General features: G+C 38.0%; 1 protein-coding gene across 2 annotated transcripts in view; it reads right to left on the reverse strand.

The window, feature by feature from the left end:
- CERT1 (ceramide transporter 1) overlaps window positions 1-13,475 on the reverse strand; it is a 128,479-nt gene that overhangs the window by 35,554 nt on the left and 79,450 nt on the right. The window lies entirely within an intron of this gene.

A 13,475-nucleotide genomic window follows, 5' to 3' on the forward strand; every position in this document is an offset into this window, starting at 1 on the left:
AATGGGAAAGTCTACTAAATTGTTAAAATTTTAGAGAGCTCTCATCTTAAATATTGTACCTATTTTAATTGGTATACAGAAGCCCCAAAAGGCTTCAAAATTTCAAAATAGCCTCATTGAAAGATTTGTTGTAGAAAGTTAATAAAAGATTAATGATATAAAAGGTACCTAAAACTTTAACTACTGTTCCCATCTACTAATAATCTTCTGTCTGAATTGCCTTTCTACTCAGAAGACCCCATTAAATGGTTACCTTTAGGAATGGGACTACATGAGGCTTGTAGGCAAGCCTCTTCAGATCAAAGGCCAAACTGAGGGCCACAGTTAAATAATTTCTTAAACCCAGGGAGTATCCTTAAAAGTGTTTATAAACAGATTACCAGGACTTCCCTGGTGGTGCAGTGGTTAAGACTCTGCGCTCCCAATGCAGGGGGCCCAGGTTCAATCCCCGGTCAGGGAACTAGATCCCACATGCATGCTGCAACTAAGGGTTTGCATACCACAACTAAAGGAGCCAGTGAGCCGCAACTAAGGAGCCCCCAAGCTGCAACTAAGGAGCCCTCGAGCTGCAGCTAAGGAGCCCACCTGCCACAACTAAGGAGCCCGCCTGCCGCAAGTAAGACCTGGTGCAACCAACTAACTAACTAACTAAATAATTAAAATTAAAATAATAAATAAATTTAAAAAAAAATAAATGGATTACCAAGTTGGGAGGTGGGAAGCCAGTGGTCTGACTAAACTGACCATAGCTGGTAATTGGAGCCTGATAGTAATTTTTTTTTCGGGGAGGGGGGGTGCTGCTTCTTCCCTAAGCTAAATGAAGGAAAGTAAGACATTCCAACATAGGTGAAGGGGTATGTCAATCCTTTGAAATCACTGAGGTGGCCACCCAATTCTTTGAGGAAAAAAAACAAAAACAAAAAACTGTTCTTATTTTACAAATCTAGTCTTTATAGGACCAGAGGTATGGCTCCAGAAATAATCCAAAGCCCACCAATCTTTTTACCACTCCCAAAATGTCCCCTTATTTATCTTAAGAGGCTTGTAAACATAGAAAAAAACTTTTTTTCTGGCCTTGAGGGAGGGTAGATAACTTGGTACTTGACTTGTTAATGACAAATAGAAATCTTAAGTGTCTTCTCATAAATACCAGTAAAAAGGTTTTAGCAATCTAGATAGGTGATCTTGATTTGTTCCATCTGCCAGAAACCCAATTTGAATTCAACCTCTTTTATAACTGAGGGTTTTATACTGTTACACCTGATTCCTGGCTGAAATTTTGGAATGGGCACTATGAGGTCTCTGTGTCTGTTTGTGTGCTTCTTCGTGTCTACATAGGTGTGTTGTAGATGTGTGGTACTGCAAAAATTAATTTGTAAAAGAGCTCTGTTTAATTGGCTTAAAGGAAATTAAGCACTTATATAAATATTCAGAAATACAAAAGAACCTGGCCAGAATGAATTTCAGGTTTATGTGATCTAGGAAATACTCAGTACTGAATTAATATCTGGTATTAAAGTTAGCTTAAGCTTGTTGGTTTAATTAATACAAATATGTCTTTAGAGTCATCAACATTAAGTATAATATTTTTATTGTACCTAGGTATACTAGAAATCAAATAAAACCTTATTATTCTTGTTAGAAAGTTGTTCAGCAAGAAAAAATAACAATATGATGAAACTTTTAACTCTTTAGGAATAACTGTGTTTTGGGGATGTCTATCTAAAATACTCTTTCCAGATTTTGGTAACTTGAAACTTTAGAGTTGTGCTAAATTAACTTAAATAATGGGAATCCATCAAATACCCAGGTCATTTCCAGCTAAGATACTTGGACATTAATTACTGAGCACAGGTTTCCTTTTTCAAAGAAACTAAGGTTAGTTAGGACTATTAATATGTTTGATGTCACATTAAGACATTTTCTGTAAGAAAGAGAATGTTTTCTAGAACCATAAATAGTATTTATAAGCTTGCCAATCTGAAGAATACTAATGGAAAAGAGTTCATAATTGCTTACTTAGTTTTTGCTAGAAACTATGTTTTAAGGTTAAGAATTATAATATGTGTAACTAAAGCTACTAAAATAATAAGGGAAACATTTCAGTATCCAAGGAAAATGGGAAGCATGTTTTCACTAAAAGAGGGCATAAGGAATGGAAATGCATTTTGTTAAAGGAAAAAAAGGGTAGTTTTGTCTTAGAGCTGGTTGTTTCTGAATGGAAAAGAAAATAAGGGACAAAATAATATGGATACAGAAAGTTGTAAAAGGGTTGAGGAAAACGAACACTGAGAAAAGAGTTTTGTACATGGTCAGGATTGGCTAAGATTGAGTTTAGTTAAGAAAATGATTTTTAAAGGTAAAGTGTATAAAACCTGAATTTAGTTTTCTCTCTAAGAGCACAAAGTTTTCTTAAAATATTGAGCTGCTTTTGGTAAGAGACTGTGTGACTTTCTTTGCCTTTAAGTGATTTACTACCTTTGAAATCTTTTATTGTCACTTTGCTTAAATGAATGGGTATTGTTTCACAGTGACCTATGATCCTATTTAACCAGGTATTTTGAAACTTTTTGATATTTTTGACAAACGTCCCAAAGATCAAATTCTAAATGAAGTTCACTGGACCTCTAGTTAACTTTGAGGTTTTCCAAAGGGTACCTGGTATGCCTCAAAATATTTGTTTTCTCTCCATCTTATAGAGAGGAATATTAAGCTAATTAGGCTTATTTGGTATGTTAAATTACATGGGAAGCATTGTCAAATTTGAGTGGTGATAATACTTCTCAGGTTATATCATATGGGTAAATGTTATTAATATAGAAATTCTAGAAATTCTATAGAACTCCTAAAAATCTGGTATGTCCTGGTAAAATGTTATCAGTCATAATTCTAGTAATTATCTTAAACTGTTGTATGTCACAACAGTAACCACGTTTATTTGTCAATTGGCATTGTAATCAGGTCTTTAACCTTGACTTTTTGAATCTTTTATCATTTATGGACAGTTATTATTTTACTCTGAAGTTTTTGCAAAAATGCTTCATCTTGAAGAAGATTCACAGAAAGGACTTTAGGACAATTATAGGTTTCTGATAACTTCCAGATCATACCACTGAACTGGGTAAGAAATTAAAGACTTCTGATGGAAAACCTGATGGCTTCATAAAACCATTAACTGAAGATTAAGATCAAGGATTAGTCACATAAGACTGAGTGAAATTATGAGTATGGTTTTATAATTTTTGTTTTTTATCTGAAATATTATTTGTTTTTAAACTGTTTTCCAGATATAAAGAAACCTTTAAATCACACCTCGGTATGTAGAATTGAAACATTTATCTTTTCTCTCTACCTGATCCCTTCAGAATCTGTAAACTCTTAGGTTCCTAGCAACTTTCTCAGGTAATAAGGAAGGCCACCTCCTAACAGGTACAGGAATCTCGAGGTATTCAGGAGACTTTGAGAAGAGAGGAATTCACCCAAACCTAGCACCCAAATCTACAGTTGTCACAGGTGGAATCTATGACATGCCTTTAGTGTGGCTTTCCTGACCCTGAGAATTTTTTTTTTTAAAGTTCAATCTGAGATTCCTTGTGAAAAGTTCCAGCACAGCTAATTTAAAGAGCCTAGGTTGTCAATTAACCAGACATTTTGCAAACCAATTAGTCTTAATGTGGCTACATTTGGTAGAAATTAGGGTAATTTTAGAGAGAAATAGATTGTTTCAGTGGATATCAAATTCTAGTTTCATTAAATGAGGTCTTTATTTACTACTGCCTAAGACTCATTTCCTAGATAGTTTCCTTGTTGTTATATTATTATAAAGTTTAGTTATTAAAAGGACACTCCAAGTTTGTTTCTGAAGCTTATCACAGTAATCTAACTTTGGATGAAGATCAGATGTGCCAGGACCTGCAACCAGGAGATTATTCATACTGGAACAGGTATCAGATAAAGGACTCTTTATAGCCACACTGGAAGAGTCCTCCTCTCCTGAATAAACTGCATATCAGGCCTCCTCTCCTGAATAAACTGCAACTCCTGTTTCTGACACTTGACTTTGACTAAGAACAGCACTACCAGACCAGCAAGAGACGACATCTGAAGAAGACAGCTGATCCAAGATGCTGGACTAGGTCTGTATACTGATTACTTTGACAACTGCTCACACTTTTTGTTTTCCTCACACTTTTGCTTGAGCTCAATTATTTGCAAGTTTCAAAAATCCATCTAATTACTGGGTTTGTGGCCAATTACCTATGTCCAGTACTCCCAGGTTGCCTTGGTAGATTTCTCCTCTCCAAGGCTCTAACTGGAAAGCCCTTAGAAATTTTATTTTAAAAGAAAGAAACTCTAGCACCGTGCAAGCTAGTATCACTGCCAATCTCACTAAGTGAGATGCTCTTACATGGCCAATTAATTTTTTTTTTGCAAGTTCATATTTTATTTCTAATACATTTGGAGCTTTGATTTTTGCGTTTTTGTAAAGAAGTTTTCACTTAATTCATTGAAAGCTCTTTCGTGCTGAGCCCAAGGTGGGGCCTGGGCCAGGCCAGACCCTTTGCAGCCTTCTTGCTCCCACCCCAGATCCCCAGTGCTGGGAACGGGGTGGCTTCCCTCTGTCCACTCTGCCCTCCCACCCCCCGCTGCATCTCTCTGTACAGAACAATTTTTAAAATGGAAGCTAAGATACAATATACATTGGACAGGCATGCACACACATGCACACAGGCATCTGCTCCAAACGGGCAGGACGTCAGCTGCACTCAGAGAGCACCAAGGAATGCATACAGAGCCCCTCCTGGGGAGGAGGACAGGGCCTGAGCCCCACCTTGGTCCTCACAGTCCGAAGCTCCTCCCCACCTATTGCCCTGCTAGCTGCCAGAGGGAGAGGTGGACAGCACAGAGGGCTGTGCAGAAGGGGAGGCAGCTGAGGGCAGCTGGGGGGTGATGGAGAGGGCAATGCCAGCCTGGTACGTTGCCCTGGGGCCAGGGAGGCTGTTCTAGGAGCCAGGGGGTGGGGGGAGGACTGGGGTTGACCTCTGGCCTCAGGTACCTGAGGGGTAGAAGGCCTGGGTTTTGCCCATCAAGGAGCTTCAAGTCTTACCTGGCCAATTAATGATGCCTGTTCTGAACCTGGCTATAAGCAATCCTTTTCATTAGATGGTGAATACTGGGTAGCTCCTAAGAGGACCCAATGGATTTATGGAACAAGTTTATGACCTTGGCTTTCCCCAGGTTGGTCAGGAAGATATGCTATTCGTTTCCCTTGGGCTCAAGGTCACTGATGGGTAGCTCCTGTCAATCTGTGATGTCAATCTGTAATGTGAGCATACTGGTTTCTATCAGGTTTCCAATGGTATGACCATTTGGCCACAATATTTGTTAACTCATCTTATGACATACAAAGGGTCAAATTTCCACTCTGAACAATCCTCTTCCCAGTTTAGGGGAAATACTAGGAAAAGGGTTTGGTTCAGGAGGATCTCGGCTTAAATCTTTGTTAATGATGTTGTTGGTTCTACTGGCAACTTAAACTACAGTTTGTGGAACTTACAAGGTGATAGCTTCTTGCCTTTCATGCTGTGTATCACCTATTCATAGTAAAATAATGATGTCTAAACAACTTAAAACTTTGGATCATGTCTACAGTGCTCTATAAAATAATAGGCATACATAATGCACATGTGAGGAGAACTGGCTTGTCTTACTGGACAGCCTAGAATTGGCTCTCAGTCCTTGCTGAACATTCTGCTAGTATAATTCCCCATCCCACCCCCCACCCCCCAAAAAAAGAGAACCGGGCTATTAGGACCCAGCACTGAGGGACATGATGGACCAAGGGCAGGCGAGCAACCACCCTGGCATCAAGGGACCAAATATTTGCTCACCTAATGCTTTCCATCAAAAGGTTAATGATCAGAAAGAGGAAACTGTGAAATAAAATTCATATTTTATGGCAAGACAAGAAAAATTTAAACATAAAACCTTTCTCTGACCTTTGGCCCCCTCTACAGTGTACTGTATATCTGCATTATGCATCATGACCAAATTTTCCCCATCGGCAAAAATACCTGCCCAATCCTAAACTGCAACATTCTTCTAGCATCAACAAGACAACTCCTTAAAAGATAACCTTATTTCTTGATCTTGTAAAGAGTCAGGTTACTTACCACTTTGTACCTGCAGAAGTGAACTGTGTAAACTGTCAGTATTATGTCATTTGATATGATGTACATCCTGTCTCAAAAACACTTCTAATGGATGGAACAGTTCTCAGAGCATTCTGAGATGCTGTTCCTGGGTTGTAATTCTCAATAAGACTAGAATATAGTTTCCATTTCTTTGTTAATTTTTCATCAACAGGAAGATGGTGAAAAGAGAACTGAAGTACCCTTAACTATTTTCGTCATTAAAAGAGAAAGATGGAGATGCATTTCAAATGGCTGGAAAAAAGATGGTTTATTCAACAAATGCCACTGGAATAAAATATAGATTCCTCCATTACACCATAATTTAAAAAAATTCAGATGTATTAATATATTTAGGAGAGACCATTAAAAAAAAAAAAGAACAGAAAATACAGAAGATTATTTGAAGTAGAGTGTGAAAGGATTTCGATCTAAAATGGAACCAGATGGGACTTCCCTGTCAGTCCAGTGGTTAAGACACCATGCTACCAATGCAAGGGGCACGGGTTCAATCCCTGGTTGGGGACTTAAGACCCCACATGCTGCACAGTGCAGCCAAAAGATTGAAATGGAGAATTTTATGCATGCACCCTCTGAAGAATGGAATTTAAGAAATGAGAGAAAGATTTCCCATAAATGCCAGATAATCAGAAGACTGAGCCTTATCTCCTGACCAATGACCATCTACCAAGTATCTCTCCCCATCCTCAAGTCAATGAACTTACTGCTTGGACTCTGGCTGGACTCTCCTTGTCTGTACTCCTTGCCCATAAATACAACCTGCCCCAAACCCTCAACAAAACTGCCTGTAACTTGGTACTGCATGCATTCCCCGAATTGCAATTCCTCTGCTATTCTGAAATAAACTCAATTTCTGGTAATTTGAGCATGTCTCAGTTTACCTCTTTAGGTGGACAAGAGAATGCTTTTTAAAACATGAAAAAAAATGTAGAGGTAAGTGTACCAAAAGACTGTGAGTTAATTACAAGAAAGTATAAAACTTTTATATGACAAAACGAACAATTAAAAAGATTTTTTTAAACTATAAAAAGAAGAAAATAATTGAGAAACGAAGTCAATCCTGCCCATCTTCTAAATCAACAGGGGGAAAACACCCAAATTCTAATAATAAAAATGTGAAGGGACGTGTACAAGGAGTCATTAAAGAAGAAATGCAAATGACCAATAAATATTTTTAAAAGAAAGCCTAAATCACATCAATGAAGCAATTGTTTTTAAAACAAATAAACACATAAACCTAGCACAAGGACCCTCCTTTCTCCACCCTGCTCTCTCCCCTGAAATAAAACCTGTGTTGATCAAAGTGGAGATAAACAAATATAAAATTATACAGTACTTACATATTGCTGGTAGGAGATAAATGGGTACCACATATTGTTAAATTAAAAAGATAGGCTTTATTTGTATTTTCTATAATCTTCATATAATGTACATCTATTTTATTTATAATATGAAAAAAATAGGGTAATTTTTAAAAGCTGATAGTCCTCCCCAAAATAAACCTAAAATAGCAAACGACTTTGCTCAGCTTCAGAATAAAAATTAAAGTTGTAACAACTAATATTTCAGTAATCTAGACTTTTAAAATCCCAGACAATAGCTAATTATGTACTTTTTTACATTCCAGAAGGAATGAGATGACAGCTTAGCAATTTAAAAATATTACCGCTCATCAGAGGGTGTTTGCCCCACCCACTCGGGCCCAGGGAGCCTGCTGAGATCCCAGGCTGGTCCCCTGCCCTCCAAGGCCACCCCGTCCCCCTGACCGCATTGGTCCTGGGGTCATAGGAAGGAGGCTGAGGGTAGAACAGGAGAGGCAGGTGGAAGGGGCTCTCCAGGACAGGAGGAGCAGGAGGAGCAGGAGAGGAAAGGAGGGTGTTTGCCTTGCCAACTTGAGCCCAGGAAGTCTGCTGGGCTCCCAGGTGAGGTCCCCTGCCCTCTGAAACCAGGAGTTGGGGGCACGCCTGGGCCCCTTCTGTTCCTTGAGCCTAAGCCACATCCCCCCACGGCCACCAGGGCCTTTTCCAGCCCTGTGGGTCCTGAGCATAGGCCCCGCCCACCACCCAAACCTCACCCTTGCTTAGGCCCCACCCTCCACAGCCAAGGCCTTTTTTTTTCTTTTTTCTTTTCTCTTTTCCCTCCCCCTCTTTTTAGTATTGTGGTACTATTGTACCTTCCGGTTGTTGATTCAACTATATTTTTATTTTTATATCCTTTCTAATGTATCTGTTAGCTTCCTAGTCTAATTTTATTTTTTACTTTGTTATTGTTCTCTCTCTCCTTTTTTTTTGCCACCCCACGTGCCTTGCAGGATCTTGGTTCACAAGACGGGGGTCGGGCCAAAGGTCCTAGGGCAGGAGCTCCGAGGTGGAACCACTGGACTAACAGAGAACCTCAGACCACAGGGAATATTCATCGGAGTGAGGTCTCACAGAGGTACTCATCTCACCACAAAGACCCAGCTCCACCCAACAGCCTACAAACTCCAGTGTTGGAAGCCTCAGGCCAAACAACCAGCAAGACAGGAACACAATCCCACTCACAAAAAAAAACACAAAAAACAAAGAGATGGCAAAAAAATATGTCACATGTGAAGGAGCAAGGTAAAAAAACTACAAGACCAAATAAATGAAAAGGAAATAGGCAATCTACCTGAAAAAGAATTCAGAGTAATGATAATAAAGATGATACAGAATCTCGGAAATAGAATGGAGGTACAGATTGAGAAAACACAAAAAATGTTTAACAAAGAACTAGAAGAACTAAAGAACACACAAACAGAGATGAACAAAACAATAACTGAAATGAAAAATACACTAGAAGGAATCAATAACAGAGGCAGAAAAACAAATAAGTGCGCTGAAAGACAAAATGGTGGAAATAACTGCCGAGGAGCAGAATAAAGAAAACAAGAATGAAAAGAACTGAAGACAATCTCAGAGACCTCTGGGATAACACTAAACGTACCAACATTCGAATTACAGGGGTCGCAGAAGAAGAAGAGGAAAAGAAAGGGGCTGAGAAAATATTTGAAGATGATAGTCGAAAACTTCCCTAATATGGGAAAGGAAATAGTCACCCTAGTCCAGGAAGCACAGAGAGTCCCATACAGGATAAACCCTAGGAAAAACACACCAGGACACATATTAATCAAACTAACAAAAATTAAATTCAAAGAAAAAATACTAAAAGCAGCAAGGGGAAAACAAAAAATAACACATAAAGGAATCTCCACATAAGGTTATCAGCTGAGTTTTCAGCAGAAACTCCACAGGCCAGAAGGGAGTGGCAGGATATACATAAAGTGATGAAAGAGAAAAAACTACTACCAAGATTACTCTACCCAGCAAGGATCTCATTCAGATTCAAGGGAGAAATCAAGAGCTTTTCAGACAAGCGAAAGTTAAGAGAATTCAGCACCACCAAACCAGCTTTACAACAAATGCTAAAGAAACTTCTCTAGGTGGGAAACACAAGAGAAGAAAAAAGACACACAAAAGCAAACCCAAAACAATTAAGAAAATACTAACAGGGACATATACATCAGTAACAACCTTGAATGTAAACAGATTAAATGCCCCAACCAAAAGACACAAACTTGCTGAATGGATACAAACACACGACCCATATATATGCTGTCTACAAGAGACCCATTTCAGACCTAGGGACACATACAGACTGAAAGTGAGGGGATGCAAAAAGATATTCCATGCAAGTGGAAATGAAAAGAAAGCTGGAGTAGCAATACTCACATCAGATAAAATAGGCTTTAAAATAAAGAATGTTACAAGAGACAAGAAAGGACACTACATTATGATCAAGAGATCAATCCAAGAAGAAGATATAACAATTATAAATGTTTATGCACCCAACATAGGAGCACCTCAATACATAAGGCAAACGCTAACAAAATGAAAGGAGAAATCGACAGTAACAGTGCGGGACTTTAACACACCACTTACACCAATGGACAGATCATCCAAACAGAAAATAAATAAGGAAGCACAAGCTTTAAATGACACAACAGACCGGACAGATTTAATTGATATTTAAAGAACATTCCACCCCAAAGTGGCAGAATACACTTTCTTCTGAAGTGCACACAGAACATTCTCCAGGATAGAACACATCTTGGGTCACAAATCAAGCCTCGGAAAATTGAAATCACATCAAGCATCTTTTCTGACCACAACGCTATGAGACTGGAAATCAATTACAGGGAAAAAAACCGTAAAAAACACAAATACGTGGAGGCTAAACAGTGTGCTACTGAATAACCAAGAGATAACTGAAGAAATCAAAGAAGAAATAAAAAAATACCTAGAAACAAATGACAATGAAAACACGACGATCCAAACACTATGGGATGCAGCAAAAGCAGTTCTAAGAGGGAAGTTTATAGCAATTCAATCTCACCTCAAGAAACAAGAAAAATCTCAAATAAACAATCTAACCCTACACTTAAAACAACTAGAGAAAGAAGAACAAAGAAAACCCAAAGTCAGTAGAAGGAAAGAAATCATAAAAATCAGAGCAGAAATAAATGAAATAGAAACGAAGAAAACAATAGCAAAGATCAATAAAACTAAAAGCTGGTTCTTTGAGAAGATAAACAAAATTGATATATCCTTAGCCAGACTCATCAAGAAAAAAAGGGACAGGACACAAATCAAGAAAATTAGAAATTAAAAAGAAGAAATCACAACTGACACCGCAGAAATACAGAGGATTATAAGAGACTACTACAAACACCTATATGTCAATAAAATGGACAACCACGAAGAAATGGACAAATTCGTGGAAAAGTACAATTTTCCAAGACTAAACCAGGAGGAATTGGAAAATATAAACAGACCTATCACAAATAATGAAATTTAAACCATAATTAAAAATCTTCCAACAAACAAAAGCCCAGGACCAGATGGCTTCACAGGTGAATTCTATAAAACATTTAGAGAACAGCTAAGACTGATCCTTCTCAAACTCTTCCCAAAAATTGCGGAGGGAGAAACACTCCCAAATCCATTCTACAAAGCCACCATCACATTGATATCCACACCAGAAAAAGATATCACAAAAACTGAAAATTATAGACCAATATCACTGATGAACACAGATGCAGAAATCCTGAACAAAATACTAGCAAACAGAATCCAACAACACATTAAAAGGATCATATACCATGATCAAGTGGGATTTATCCCAGAGATGCAAGGATTCTTCAATATACGCAAATCAATCAATGTGATACACCATATTAACAAATTGAAGAATAAAAACCATATGATCATCTCAATAGATGCAGAAAAAGCTTTTGACAAAACTCAACACCCATTTATGATAAAAACTCTCCAGAAAGTGGGCATAGAGGGAACCTACCTCAACATAATAAAGGCCATACATGACAAACCCACAGCAAGCATCATACTCAGTGGTGAAAAACTGAAAGCATTTCCTCTAAGATCAGAAACAAGACAAGGATGTCCACTCTCACCACTCTTATTCAACATAGTTTTGGAAGTCCTACCACGGCAATCAGAGAAGAAAAAGAAAGAAAAGGAATACAAATTGGAAAAGAAGAAGTAAAACTGCCACTGTTTGCGGATGACATGATACTATACACAGATAACCCTAAATGCCACCAGAAAACTACTAGAACTAATCAATGAATTTGGTAAGGTTGCAGGATACAAAATTAATGCACAGAAATTTCTGGCATTCCTATACACCAACAATGAAAAATCAGAAAGAGAAATTAAGGAAACAATCCCATTTACCATCCTCCCAAAAAGAATAAAATACCTAGGAATAAACCTGCCTAAGGAGGCGAAAGACGTGTACTCAGAAAGCTATAAAACACTGATGAAAGAAATCAAAGATGACATAAACAGATAAGAGAAATATACTATGTTCTTGGATTGGAAGAATCAATACTGTGAAAATGACTATACTACCCAAAGCAATCTACAGATTCAATGCAATCCCTATCAAACTACCAATGGCATTCTTCACAGAATTAGAACAAAAAATTTTACAATTCGTATGGAAACACAAAAGACCCCAAATAGCCAAAGCAATCTTGAGAAAGAAAAAAGGAGCTGGAGGAATCAGGCTCCCCTACTGCAAACTATACCACAAAGCTACAGTAATCAAGACTGTAGGGTACTGGCACAAAAACAGAAATATAGATCAATGGTACAGTACAGAATGCCCAGAGATAAACCCATGCACATATGTCACCTAATTTATGACCAGGGAGGCAAGAACATACAATGGAGAAAGGACACCCTCTTCAATACGTGGTGCTGGGAAAACTGGACAGCTACATGTAAAAGAATGAAATTAGAACACTACCTAACACCATACATAAAAATAAACTCCAAATGGATTAAAGACCTAAATGTAAGACCAGACACTATAAAACTCTTAGAGGAAAACATAGGAAAAACACTCTTTAACATAAACCACAGCAAGATCTTTTTTGACCCACCTCCTAGAGTAACGGAAATAAAAATAAGCAAATGGGACTTAATTAAACTTAAAAGTTTTGCACAGCAAAGGAAACCATAAACAAGACAAAAAGACAACCCTCAGAATGGGAGAAAATATTTGCAAATGAAACAACAAAGGATTAATCTCCAAAATATAAAAACAGTTCATGGAGCTCAATAGGAAAATAAACAAACAATCCAATTAACAACTGGGCCGAAGACCTAAATAAACATTTCACCAAGGAAGACATACAGATGGCCAAGGGGCACATGAAAAGATGCTCAACATCACTAATTATTAGAGAAATGCAAATCAAAACTACAATGAGGTATCACCTCACACCAGTCAGAATGGCTAATATCAAAAAATCCAGAAACAAAAAATGCTGGAAAGGGTGTGGTGAAAAGGGAACCCTCCTGCACTGTTGGTGGGAATGTAAATTGATACAACTATTGAAAACAGTATGGAGGTTCCTTAAAAAACTAAAAATAGAACTACCATATGACCCAGCAATCCCACTACTGGGCATATACCCTGAGAAAACCATAACTCAAAAAGAGACATGTGTCACAATATTCACTGCAGCACTATTTACAATAATCAGGACATGGAAGCAACCTAAACGTCCATTGACAGATTAATGGATAAAGAAGATGTGGCACATATATACGATGGAATGTTACCCAGCCATAAAAAGGAATGAAATTGAGTTATTTGTAGTTAGGTGGATGGACCTAGAGTCTGTCATACAAGTGAAGTAAGTCAGAAAGA

The sequence above is a fragment of the Balaenoptera acutorostrata genome, chromosome 2 (assembly GCF_949987535.1).
Source record: "Balaenoptera acutorostrata chromosome 2, mBalAcu1.1, whole genome shotgun sequence".
In the NCBI taxonomy this organism is placed as follows: domain Eukaryota; kingdom Metazoa; phylum Chordata; class Mammalia; order Artiodactyla; family Balaenopteridae; genus Balaenoptera; species Balaenoptera acutorostrata.